Source organism: Haemaphysalis longicornis, unplaced genomic scaffold (genome assembly GCF_048455015.1).
Source record: "Haemaphysalis longicornis isolate Haplotype H1 unplaced genomic scaffold, Haemaphysalis longicornis Haplotype H1 scaffold_7, whole genome shotgun sequence".
NCBI lineage: Eukaryota > Metazoa > Arthropoda > Arachnida > Ixodida > Ixodidae > Haemaphysalis > Haemaphysalis longicornis.
The window spans coordinates 8,293,358-8,306,204 of NW_027526422.1; the positions used below are offsets into that span (position 1 = coordinate 8,293,358).

The following is a 12,847-nucleotide window of genomic DNA, read 5'->3' on the forward strand; positions in this document are numbered from 1 at the left end:
CATTGGCTGAGCCAAGCCCTGCGCGCGCTTTTTTTTTTTTTTAGCACTCGACGCGCATGCTCCGCCCACCAGATTCCGGTTGCACGGTGAGCGCTGTCGCTGTGGTTCGCGTTCGCGGCGCCGCACTGCAGGGCAGTGTCTCGTGCGTCATAGAGGCGCGTCAGAGCCGGAAAGAACTGCGTCAGAGCGCGCAAGTGTGGCGGCAAGGTATGGTTGGTGAGCCAGGGGAGAAAGTGAAATCTTTTTTTCGTGTTTGTGCGGCCCCTGCTTTACGCAGAGGTGTAATATTTGGTACACGTTGTCGTGAAGGGGTACTCTAGCGATTGCGCGATTGAAATGGCGACCTTCGGAAGCCTATTTAGGGCCCCTTTAATCCCCCAAAAGATGACCTGCGCCCCAACATAAACGTAATGCCGCGACGGAAAGCGGAGTACTCGACTGCGGTTTCGAGACCCAGCTTGGTATCCGTCGTCATAATGATCGCCCTTTACGTGCGAGTGTGAACCTAAAAGTAACCGAAAACATCTTTTTAGAGTCAGTTTTACTCAACTAGCGTCACACTAGCTTCCTGTAGAGTAATCTGCTGAGGGCAATGCATTTGTTTCAGCATTTCTGTCTCTTCTGAGGCAGCAGCAGCCTCCAACAATTAAGTGTGTCTTCTTTCATTTCCTCAACATCAGTGAACCGCCTTCCTTTGACCTTTTTTTACATTGCGCGAAACAAAAAGAAGAAGCATTCAGCGAGATCACGGAGGACGGGGTACGACCTTCATCTGGATTTTTGGTCAAGAATTTACGGACAGGCCGGGTGCGCTGGGAAACCGTCGCGGCAGACTTCCCCCCAGCTCGCTCCCTGATCTTTGGTAAGCACTCGGGGCGCAAATTTGGTGGCCACGCGTGACATTTGAAAATCTTTGCTTCACATTTGCTGGTACGTACCTCACGACAAATGTGTCTCCCCTAAGAATCCATCGATCGTTTTCCGCCGGTCCTTGTTCATTGCAGAGAAAGTAAGGTGGCGACGTTTTCGTCCGTTGGGCTCGTGAAGACAGGGCTGGACGTGGGTTGCATTTCAGAAACGCATCAACATTCTTGATCAGCGGAAACCACTCGTACACGCTTGGGTTTTACCCGTATAGCTAGCCGCAGTGGAGCGCGACAACAGCCTCCGATTCAGTTTTTCCCAAAGGCAAGCACAATTTGGCACCCGTTTTCTGCTCCTTGTGCTCCGCCATCACATTGGAAGATTGTGGTTCGCGCCATGCTCCCGCTCGCGTGCCAAACCGGTCAGAACAAACGTCTCCTTCAACAAAGAGAAACACCAGCGTACAGGTTGACACGTTAGGGTGTAAGCTAACACCCCCTAACTGACATTAGCACAACTAGGCAGGTGCGCGCTCGTCAAGTTCTTATGCCGCTCGTATGCGAGAACTGGTATGTCTCGACGATTAGACCGACCACCATGGGTAGCGGACACCAAACAAACAAAACAGAAGCCATTGCTGCGTAGCTGTACAATTTGTAGCTAAGAGCTGTACTAACTACACTCACAGTGTTTGTCATACTCTACGCAATACAAAAAATAAACGCAGGGGCATCAAAAAGACAACGTTCAGCTTGTTTTATTTTTTCTAATTTCTGAGGAATGCATGCCTCTTTCGCCACTCGACACACGCTATGGAAGCAATGAAAGCTGTTAAAATCAAAACTGAATTCGTCTTTCAAAGTTCGTTAAATTAACAGAAACATTGCTGAAATGAAACGAGACAGAGCTATTCGTTATCGAAAAGCGCGTAGAATTCGCAGCCCGTCCAAGTACGTGTAAGGGTCTCTTCTCTCTCTATGACGTTTCACTGATATGTATGGCGCTGAATACCTTGACTCCAAGGTTACATTTGTGAGTGCTGTTATGTTCACTGTTCGTTAAGGTACACGTACACCTTAAAGTCGAAATGCTGGGATATTGTTCTGCAAATTAACAGCACGGCTTAAGTATCAAAATGAAGAGCAGACATTACAAACTTCGCGAGTACACTAGAACCACGGTATTATTTCGTTTCCACAAACTAAGACCTTTGGATAGCGCATTCTGCAGGTCTCGCTTTTGTGTTCCCGTTTCATTACGGCTCGTCGCGTACAGGCGAATGGCCAGACAGTTCAAGGCCATTTCTTGACTGTCGGAAGCCGCATGCCCGTACAGAAAAAAAAAAAACACCCCGGACGGGAATTCCGTCGCGTTCGTTGGACGCGTATACGAGACGCACGTGCGCAGCTGTGTTCCTCACAACGTTCGTAGGAAGGAAACAATAGTGGCCGCAATTCATTGAACTGAAATGCCTTTGAGTTGGCTCCAATCACCCTTCCGACAGAGGAGGTCAACTCGATTGTAAAAGTGGTTCATGCGATATTTATAACGGAATAAAACGTTTCTCTCTCAGACGCACGTAAAACTTTTGCACGTGTACACAAAATTCGCGTTCAAGTATCCATAACTGAATAACCGCAAACAGACGGTTAGGTTCGGTGGTTCTTTGTCTGCTACACTACATGCGTTCTCAGGCATGCCTCAAGGGTCCGTGCTTGGCCCGCTACTGTTTTTAATGTGTATAAATGAAATTAGAACCATTGCCCAGCCACCTGTTAAAATAAAACTTTATGCTTATCATTGCTTGATTTATATGCGTGTAAGCTGTACTGATCATCAACTCGAGTTGAACAATTGTCCAAGATTTGGAATTGTGGTGTTGCGAATGGGTGTGCAAACTAAAAAAGAAAACAACTTATGTAGACATCACTAACAATAAAAATACCCTGTTTTCAATACAACATCAGGAGCAGCAATCTCTAAAACTTCTCATTTTAAATACTTAGGAGTGTCAGTTACAAGCAACTTACCTTGGCATCGTCATATTGGATCTGTTCTGAGTCACATAAAAAACTTTGTTTTCTGTAAGCAAAGTTCCATCAAACACTAAAAGATGTTAACTATACTGGCATAAAAAAAAACATATTTCCGGCCCAGACTGGAGTATGCCTTTGTGGTTTGGAACCCTCAGCAGAAACACTTGGTCACTAAGTAAGAAAGAATTCAGAGGCTAGCAGCCCGGTTTGTATGTTCTAGAGGATTCAGTAACTGATATGCTGCATTCATGCAACTTAGAAACCCGGGAAACTAGGCGGCAAAAACATAAACTTAAGACATTATTTTATATAATCGTCGGGCGATTAAAAATACCCAATGGAGAGTAGACGGGCCTTCCTGGTAAGCGTAGCGTGAGATAAAATCATGACCCTCCAATTAAACCTTCCAAGGTTCGCACTGACATTATCTGTTGATCATTTTTTCCGTTGTTCATTTTTTACGGGTGCTATAGAACAATGAAATCCTTTATCGGGCCATGTGGTTTATACAGTTATACCTGGATGTAACAAACCTCTATGTAACGAATCTCTGGATTTAACGAAGTTTTTCAATTCCCCATTGCCCCCCCCCCCCCTTATTGAAGCCCATGTGTTTGCGACGTGTAGTAACGAAGGCGTTGCGATGGTTAACCTTGACGTCACGACGTGAATTCGCTGCGGTGGTGAGTCACTGTTTCTTTGCCATTTTTCTGAAGAGTATGATAGAGAAATGCACTAATTTAGCGAATTCCGTGCGCACGGAAAACTAGTGTGCGTTTCCACGTGTGCGTGCGGTGTCCCTATCGGCGCGTAGTTGCGCGTCGCCGCTGCTACCTGTAGTGTCGGCCCTGCTGCCAGAAAACGAAAATCTTTGTCTTGTCAAGAAACTTGAAATTTTAAATGCCGTCTCCGGCGGCGACAAAGAAGAACGTCGCCGCCCGGTAAAGCATCCCGGCTAGCAAACTCTCAACAATTTTGAGTGCGGAAAAGAGCCTGAAGTTCGCAAAAAAGGCGCCCTTTCAGCCCACGTTGGGTCCTTGAAACGTGTTAACGCACCGAAAAGTGTCAAAAGGGAAAAGAAATGCTTGAGTTACGTATGGCAAGTGACGTGGCTCCTTTGGAGTGCCGTGTAGTGATTAAGCTCGCGAGAAAGCAGCAGGCGATAATCACGCAGTTTTTCACTGTGAAATAAATCCTTGAATGGTGAGTTCCCCGTCACTGATGTCTAGCAGTCTGGTTTCACTTCTGCTTCATTCACGCAAGCCCAAATACGAAACCTGCGTGGAACGAAAACGTGGATGTAACGAAAAATAGCGATTTTTTGTCAACTTCGTTATATCCAGGTTTAACTGTAGTACAGATGTGCAAACGCTCTATAATGAAACTGACGCTTATTTTAGTCACGGTTCAACTACTGCCAATACCGCTTTACTGTGTGCATTTCTTTGTGATTGTCCCCTCCTTTTGTGGTTTTTCTGTTTTCTGTTTGTACTCACTATTGCATGCCCTTCCTGTTATGACACTCAAGCGAGGGTTGACAGTACAAATACACAAAAAAATAAACAAACAAAATAAATAAATAAATAAATAAATGCCGCGTGAACTTAAACAGGAACGTAAAAATTTGAGAGTGAAGAAAAATGAACAGAAACATTTTAACAGCGGTGTTGTTTAGGCTTCAGTTCCAGCCGTGCCGGGCGTCGCTCAAAAATCTGCGCAGCAAAGGGGAGAGGAGGTAAATGCCAGGCCAAGAAGTGTGAGGGGAAGTGGCGAGGAGGCACGGAGCCGACGAGCAGGTGTGGGGAGTGCGCCTCGTGGCGCAGATGTTCGGGTGGGGAGGCGCGCGTCGGGGATTGGCTGCGCCTAGCGATGGCGTAAGCTCTGACGTGCAGGTGTTCTTCCAGTTGAGAAAGACGGTGTGCGCTCGGCGGCATCAGTGTCCTATCGAGCTGTCTACCAAGTTGGAGCTGTAGAACAGTCGTTAAAGCTATAGAAAAACCAACTCAACGCTACATAAAATGCAAAGCGAAAGCTGCAGAAAAAGTCAAAGTAAAGCTAGTGAAGACCACCAGCTTCGTTATTTCCTGTCTTCGCGTCCCCATTGCGAAGGTGGACGAATTTTTGCCTATTGTTTGAAAGGTTTGCGCTTGTTACTTTCAAATGATTTTCAATGCCTCACACAAAGCTTTACCTCATTTTCCTTTGCGTATGGTGTTCAAAAACATGTACTGAGTGCTACAACTGCACTTCATGATTTTAAAAAATCCGTTCCACCGTTTGTATTTCATGGAGTAAAATTCCGAAACTTTATTACTATCGTCTCATCCGCTGGAGCTTACACGCAACAACAACGCCGTAGCACGTGGCCATATTTTCTGGCGTCGGATAGCTTATTTAGGGCTTCTCATATCACTCTGTTGCCCCTACGTCAGTTTGCTGTTCCGTTCATATCTCCTGGCGGCAGAATTAAACGAGGGCTCATTAGCGCCGCCAACCCCAGATTGAGCCCTCCCCTAACCTCCTCGTATCTAATCCATCCAATCCTCTGCTCGCTCACCCTCGCCGCGACCACGCCGTTGTATCCGCGGTCCCTTTTATCGCCACCGCGATCGACTCCGCCGCTGCCGGCTGTACGTGGACGTTTCGCACACACGACGAACCGGCTACTGTCCGTCGCGTATCGCCAGAGGGTGTGTGTGGGTACCGTGAGAAACCGTCCACCATCCACGCACAACATCCGTGTGAATCTGTGTCCGCATTGCGACATGGCCCAGCGGACACGAATGTGTACCGGGAAGTCTTCGGTGGCGCGCACGAATATTTTACCGTATTTTTTATGCTTGCCGAGATTTCCGTCTGGCGGAGCCTCACAGACCACGAAGTTTAAGCCGCATGACACCCCGTGTCCCCGCCTGTTGTCAAAGTGGCCAAGGCGCTGTACTGCTCAGCCCGAGGTCGCGGTTCGATCCCGGCTGCGGCGGCCACTTTCCTGCTGGAGGCGAAAAGCGAAAACGCCCCGTGTCTCGAGATTTAGGCGCACGTTGAAGACCCTCCCCAGGTGGTCAAATCTAATCCAGAGAAGTCCTCCTCTATTGCGCGCCTCGTGGCCCAGGTGCTGTGTTGGCGCGTTCAACCCCGCAATCAATCAATCAACATCACGTATAACATATACGCAGAACACAAACACGATGGGTTGCGGAAAATTGAGAGATAGCTCGCAATTGGCTGCACTTTTTCCGGCTGTGGAACGCACTAATCGCTTTATTCAAGATCTCGTCCGGCAAGGTGAAGAAAAAACGATGAATATTTCTTCGAGTGCACCGTTTCCGCAATCTCGCCGCAATGTGATAGTTTGAAAATTGTACGTAGTCTTCCCCTCCGTTTCCGGCCTTTGAAGAAGAGGCAATTACATGTTAAAAGGGCCCTGAAAGACTCTTTCAAGTTTCCTGTCTGCGTCTGAAACGCCTGCAGCGGACGTTAGTGAGTTGACGAATGAATGAATGAACATCCCTTTCGCGTACACTGCAGGACGAAGTCCTTACCTAGAGAGTCCCAACCCCACCTCTCACACGTTCTCCCAGACCGCTTTTTGCCTCAAATCCCCGTATTTCATTCTCTCTATTGGGTTTCTTGGTAGCCACTCTGCTAATTGAATTGAATACCATTTATTGAGATGGGGGAGGCCACGTGACTGTTAAACGGTTGCTCCACCGGTTGTTTGCCACTCGCATTACATGGCCAACCCAATCACACGATCCACCTGGAATAGAATGCCTCCTGCACACGCACTGCGCGCGCAAAGAGACCGTGGGCTGAACTTTCATGAAACAGTACGCATGAATGGCCAGGAAAGCCCCAAGGAGGTTGTATAATTTTATACAACCTCCTTGGAAAGCCCTAACGCGCATCAGGTAGACAACTCCAAAGGATTGCGAGCCCCAAGCCACAGACAACGTACAATAGAAAGCGACGGAGAGGTATAGAGGAATGCAGAAGTGGACGAGACCGATATCGAGGCGATATCTCCAGATAAAGACGTCTTGCGCGGAAGTCTATATACGCCGTGGGGGAATCCGGCGCCGCAGCGTCGCATGTACCTGCCCGGAGATTAATAGACAGCCCGACGCTCCCACCTGCTGAGTTTGTCGACACCCATTGTTGTGGAGAGCACCGTCCTTTGGAAAGTGATTGAGCTGGCGCCGACGGGGGATTAAAACGAGAGACAAAAAATCTCAGTTTGCGACAATCGCCGGGTTGGTTTCCGGTTAAAGGAGCCATGAAGATAAAACAAAAATTTGTTTTATTCGAAAGATTAGGTGTTTCATAGTACCCTAAGCGCTTTCCCGGAAGCAAATGATGCTTTATTCACTGAGAAATAAGGCAATTTAAGCCAAAATTTTAAATCTCCCGCTAAATTGCACATTTCGTGACGTGAACAATGACGTCATACAAGCCGGTCCATGAAACAGATACTTAGTATGTCGATTCCATATAGCACCCACACGCGGGAATCAAACAGGAACTGTAACTCGTGCCGAAACCGAGACGGCGGCCATTTTAAAAATACTAGTAAAACCTAGTGCACTCGCAGCCCTAGTCATGGAATCGCCTGATCCGGAGAACAAAACTCTCGCCGAGAAGCTCGGACTTGCATTTATCAAACCTCACACCACTTGAACGCTCAATGCTTCTAAGTGCACGAGCGGCAGGAGTTGTGGTTTACGCGGATGGACCGGAAAGCGACCATTCCGCGATAGCCACAACAGACGAACGCCCAGCCGTCGGCCCCGCAGCCTCGTCAGCCCCGTCGCGACGGACGAATACAGACTGGTACGTATGTGCCGTATTTTTATTACGGTTAATAATAGTTCAGTTTCAGTAGCAGTATCGCTTATGCCAGTTGGCCGGTGTCGTGTATGGAAAGCCGTTCCCGCGAGCTCTCTGCGTCGACCAGAAAGATACGAGCGTCAATGCGCGGTGTGTACGGCATTTTTTCCCCCAAGGTCAGAGCGCTTTGACGGCGATTTGACGAAGTCGGCGACGAGCGCCAGCATGTCCCAGGAGTGAGCTAACGTAAGGGTCCCTGCCGTAATCACTTCTTCGGAAATGAAGCGAGCACACTCGTACTTCCTTTAGCTCTCTTTCTCCTCGTTTGCAAAGTTCACAAAACGTAGCCACTTGCTTCGCCGAGGTTCGTCGTTGGGCAGCACATGAAAGGAGATCTCACCGGCGGGGATGTCGCACTCCCTCGACGATTTGCCCGTACTACATGGGCATTTCAAAACGTAGCAACGAAATTTCATTGTAAAGTACTCGAACAAACTGAAGTTTTCAATGGTTGTAAACTGTAAACGAGCTCATAACGACAGCAGCAAGCCAACACCATTCCGAAACTGCGACGACTGTCACTATCTCGTCGCTGCTTGCTGTTCCTTACTCCCCTCGTTTCTATTTTTACCTTTGCTGGTTGGCGATATGACGGCCAACCTCCTGTGAAGGGATTACGATACCAAGCAAGGTTGCGGCTGTGCGTGCTGGGACGGTTCGTTTGCCCCGAAGAGCCTCGAACCCGAAAATTCGTCTGCGCGACGGTGGCGACGGCGGGATGTCGAGTTCGGCTGGCGGTAGTTTCGTACGCATTGGCGTACACGCTTGCGTGTTTATTCGGAACTTCAACCGTTTACTCCACCGTTCTTAGTGTCATAAAAGGAATGTGCAGTATGTTTAACGGGCATATAGCTCACTATGCAAACTGGTAAGCCCTGCCTATTGCGTTTGCCGGCCTTCGCCAATCGCAGATCATTCTCGTGACATCATAGGTTCTGTTGCGGAAAATGAGCTGGTGGGTCGCATGGTCATTTCCTTTTTTCCTAATTATGTAGCTTATTTGAGCGAAGTTTGCGTTATAAGTGGTGTCGTTATTGTTCTAACGAGGCAACCTTTCGAATGAACCAAACTTCTGTTTTCTCTTCATGGCTCCTTTAAAAGTTCGTTCTTCCAGAGGCGACATGAAACTATACTCCGTCCGTGTTCGTGAACCATCAGAGCGCAACGTTCAAGACCCCACTTCGCTGAAATAAAATCGTCGCTACGCCACTGCGCTGATATATGCACTCACATATAAAATTCTCAAAGGTGAATTTCTGGGATTTGTGAATAGTGACGCGTTTGGTTCAGAAAATAAATGGTGTGTTCTATCAGTCGATTTCGAGCGGGCTAACAAAAAACAAAATGGCCAGATTTATCAAGTTTGACGGTTGCCGGTCAAATCGACGAGACAATCGGCTTCTCTTGAATTCAATAATACAGAAGGAAATTCTCAACGCAATGGCATTTTTATAACGTCATAAGCTGCTTGACTGATTGCACTTATTCTTTGCAAATTACATGTGTTCCACGAAACCAAATAAAAACGATATTTCCTCCCTAAGCCACTGATTTTAACGCTCGAATTTCGCACTGAGAGGGTATTTCAAGGCATAATTTGTTAAATACCACGGCTCAGACAGTACTGGTATTCAGAGAAAGAAACTAGATTCTCATCATTCGTCCATGGTTAGTGCTAAACTCACGTCAAGCAAAACCCCTTTCTCTTCCATACACACAGACGAAATATTTTTGCCAACATCGATCCTTTCAAAAACTCCCTGCAAGTCTGCTATCGTTGCTAAGCTTCTGAGACAGCTTTTCTGACACTGTTTGTGCTATTCACAATGCTGTACTCAGCAGTGCAAAATATGGATAATTTTTCTGCACTAACCGTACCTGTACAAACCGCACAACGCCTACAGTATTGAAGTCGAGTAAGAAATAGCGTACGTACCAAAACAAGAGTGACGCGAATGGGGCTGCTTCAGTCGGCTGCGTCGCGAAGTCGAGTCGTCACGAACGGCACTGTAATCCGAAGGTGAACTCGAAGTGGCATCAAAATCGAGCACTTCCTCGGTAACTTCATGGCTGGTGCTTCGTCACTTCACAATTCGCTGACAAACGATTATATCATCGTCGCCGGGAGACAACACTCGATTTGGATGCAGACGACCGAAAAACGCGCGCTAGGTGACAAGCCGCAGCAGGCGACGACACTTGGCACTCACACTTGCACGCACCCGCGAATCACAGCACAAACGCTTACACCATCCTGTCTCACCGGTGGCCTAAGTTATCCACAACCTCAGAAACTCCGTCGACGGCTGCCTCGGATGATGAAGACGTTTATTGGAGCTAGTTGACGTCGGTTACTTCTTGTTTCTGCTGTGTAAACAAACTGAGAGGAAACAAAATCACCGCGGCGAGCGCGTGCGCGAGGCGCACGTGCAGGAAAAATCGCGCGCAGATTGTATTTCCACACGGCCAACGTCACGTTCTCTTAACGCTGTGTACTTCCCCGAGCGTTCAGTGGAAATACGACACTTCGATGAACAACTGCGAGAGACGGACACGCAAAAGCGCGCGGCTGCGCGCCGACACAGACGCTAACACAGACCGCTAGCAACACGCGACTCGCGACTGCGTTCGAATAGTTCGAATAAACTCCCATCTGCCGCGAGCGCTGGCAGCGCCATAGATGTTTGGAGTGGCGAGTGGCGGCGGCGCTGCGGTCGGTTTTCGCCGGAATCACGAAAGAATGGGGAGAACGAGCAAAGAAGAAAACAAGAGAGAATATAAACAGACGCGCGCATGCGTGTCGGCAAGCGGAACGCTCCTCGAGCAGAGACGGAAACCGCGCGAGAGAGAAGTCTGCGGGGATGTTTTTGTTTCGGCGAGTTCTAGCAGACGACGCTGGCCGCAGTCGTAACTGCAAACTATATTCTGAACCATTTGAAAGAGCGCGAAACTGCGCATTATATCGTCACACTTGTTAGTAACTACTTTATTGGCCGTGACGATCGTAATTGAGTGGTGGGGTCTTTCTCTGTCGTTTTTGGGAGCGGGGCACCTTCGTACTTAATACAAGCAGCGTGCTTGTGTGACGACGTAGTAAGCATGATGCATTATTTAGCCTCGAATAAATAAACAATAGCTAACAAAGGTGAGTGAATGGTGAATGTAACAGAAAGAAATGCGCAGAGATTGAAAATATCTGCTTTAAGTCGGAGGGTTTTTCATTTGCGCTGTCTTAATGCAACTGGCAGATGCAACGAAAACGAAAACGTAACTTCGGCACCTGAAAGTGCAAAGCCAACCACAATTCTAGATTCACATTCATGTGAATCTAGAATTCCTGTACGTAGCCCCCTACATAGGTGAAATGTCCATCCTGCCTGGTATGTGAAACCTAACGTTAAACTTACTGCGTGCTCGTTGGTGCGTGGAAACCCCGATAGCACCTGAGCGTCTAAAAAAGCAGCACTGACATGTGGCGCCATCTGTGGAGTTTGGCTGAATTCTAACTGCGCAAACGGGCAAAGGAGTGCGCGCGAAAGATTTGAGTGGCGCTTCTTGCCGTCAGCAAACACAGAACTCCAGGTGACGTTTATGTAACCGGTCTCCCTGTTTATAAGATATTTTAAGATGACGTAATGAAAGTACAGGACAAAAATTTGGCAGATGAAGGTAGCTTGCGGTTATGGCGCAGCCGCTGGTGACTTTCCAAACGAAGTTTAGAAATTAGCAGGGCAGCAGCATGCTTCTGCATTGCAACGCCGCCCTCAAAGACGAGACGGACCATTATGATTTACACTTGTATTGTTGGTCCATGTCCTGCATTACCGCGTTTTCTAATTAACGGTCATGTACAAATAAAATGACAGCACTGAAACATGAACCAGAACACGGAAATTCAAAGAATATGGATAGTGCAAATCAAATAATGCTGGCATGGTACGCCTGGCATGAGAAAGACACATTTTCAATATTCGTTACTGTAATAAAGCCACGCGACTTCACTTGAACTGGAACAAATAGCGCTATTTGTGTGTTCTGCTTCATATTTTCGTGTTCGCGTTTCCTTAGTCCATGGGCGTACGCTTCTAGTTCTGAAAAGAGCGGGAAGATTCACCATGTGCCCCACGTGCTTTCTGCGCGAGACTGTCGAGGCCTTGTTGCGTATCTGCCCGCGATTTACAGCTGCGCGAGCAACTGCAGCTAGCGCCCTGTCTCGTGCACGACGTGGAGAAAGGCTTCCATTGTGCCACTTTCTTGGGACCTCGGCCAAGAATGATGACTCATCTTTAGGGACGAGAACTTTGCTGCGTTTCCTGCCGGACTCTGGGCTAGAAAAGATTCTGGGTGCGTTCCAATTTACCGTTTAGACAGCTTCGTTGCCGTCTTCGCGGACAGTACGCCATGTTAATCCCCGTTCCAATTCGAACGAAGCAGTCAACGAAGACTGCTTCGAGGAGACAGCATCGAAGTCAGCAACGATGCAGGCTACCTTCCTGTCTAAACTGAAAAGCGACGCCAGCGCCACCTTTTTGCGTTTTTGTGTTGAACCAGAAGCACTTGTTCCTTTATTTAAATATTTAGTAAAATTTATTAGTCATGAAGGTGACTTTGCCTAGTTTTTAAATTACGTAACGTTTGTAATAACAACGGTAATATTAGTTACGAAACTTGCGGCTTGCTCAACTCAATATGTCTGCAACGACGCTGTCGTCTGCTGGTCGTCTGCGCTGGTGTTGCGTTTGCGACCGAGGCGCCGTTCCAATTTCATTCCTTTAGACGTCTAGTTAGACTGCTTCGTAGACTGTCTACCAAGCTGTCTGCGAATTGGAACGCAGCATCTGTAATCCTTAAACTGTGCGCGTGACTTGATCTATACCCGTTCGCGCTGTCATGTAAATATTTTGTTATTTTTGTTGGTTTGGCGTTCTCCCTTCCCTTGGTACCGTTTAGTCTACCTTTTTATTCATCTTTCTCTTTAGAGTTTAGTTTCCTGCATTTTATTGCTGGCTGTTTTTCACATTTTATTTTTGTTTTCTCTGTCATTGTTGTCTCCTCAGTCT

The 12,847-nt window shown here is 47.6% G+C and overlaps 1 protein-coding gene across 1 annotated transcript in view; it reads right to left on the reverse strand.

The window, feature by feature from the left end:
* Positions 1-10,416, reverse strand: part of LOC144144431 (uncharacterized) — a 319,951-nt gene extending 309,535 nt beyond the window's left edge. Inside the window, exon 1 of the mRNA XM_077675870.1 lies at positions 9,724-10,416. The gene's annotated coding sequence lies outside the window, so the exon portion shown is untranslated. The remainder of the gene's footprint in view (positions 1-9,723) is intronic.
* Between the last annotated feature and the right edge of the window lie 2,431 nt (positions 10,417-12,847).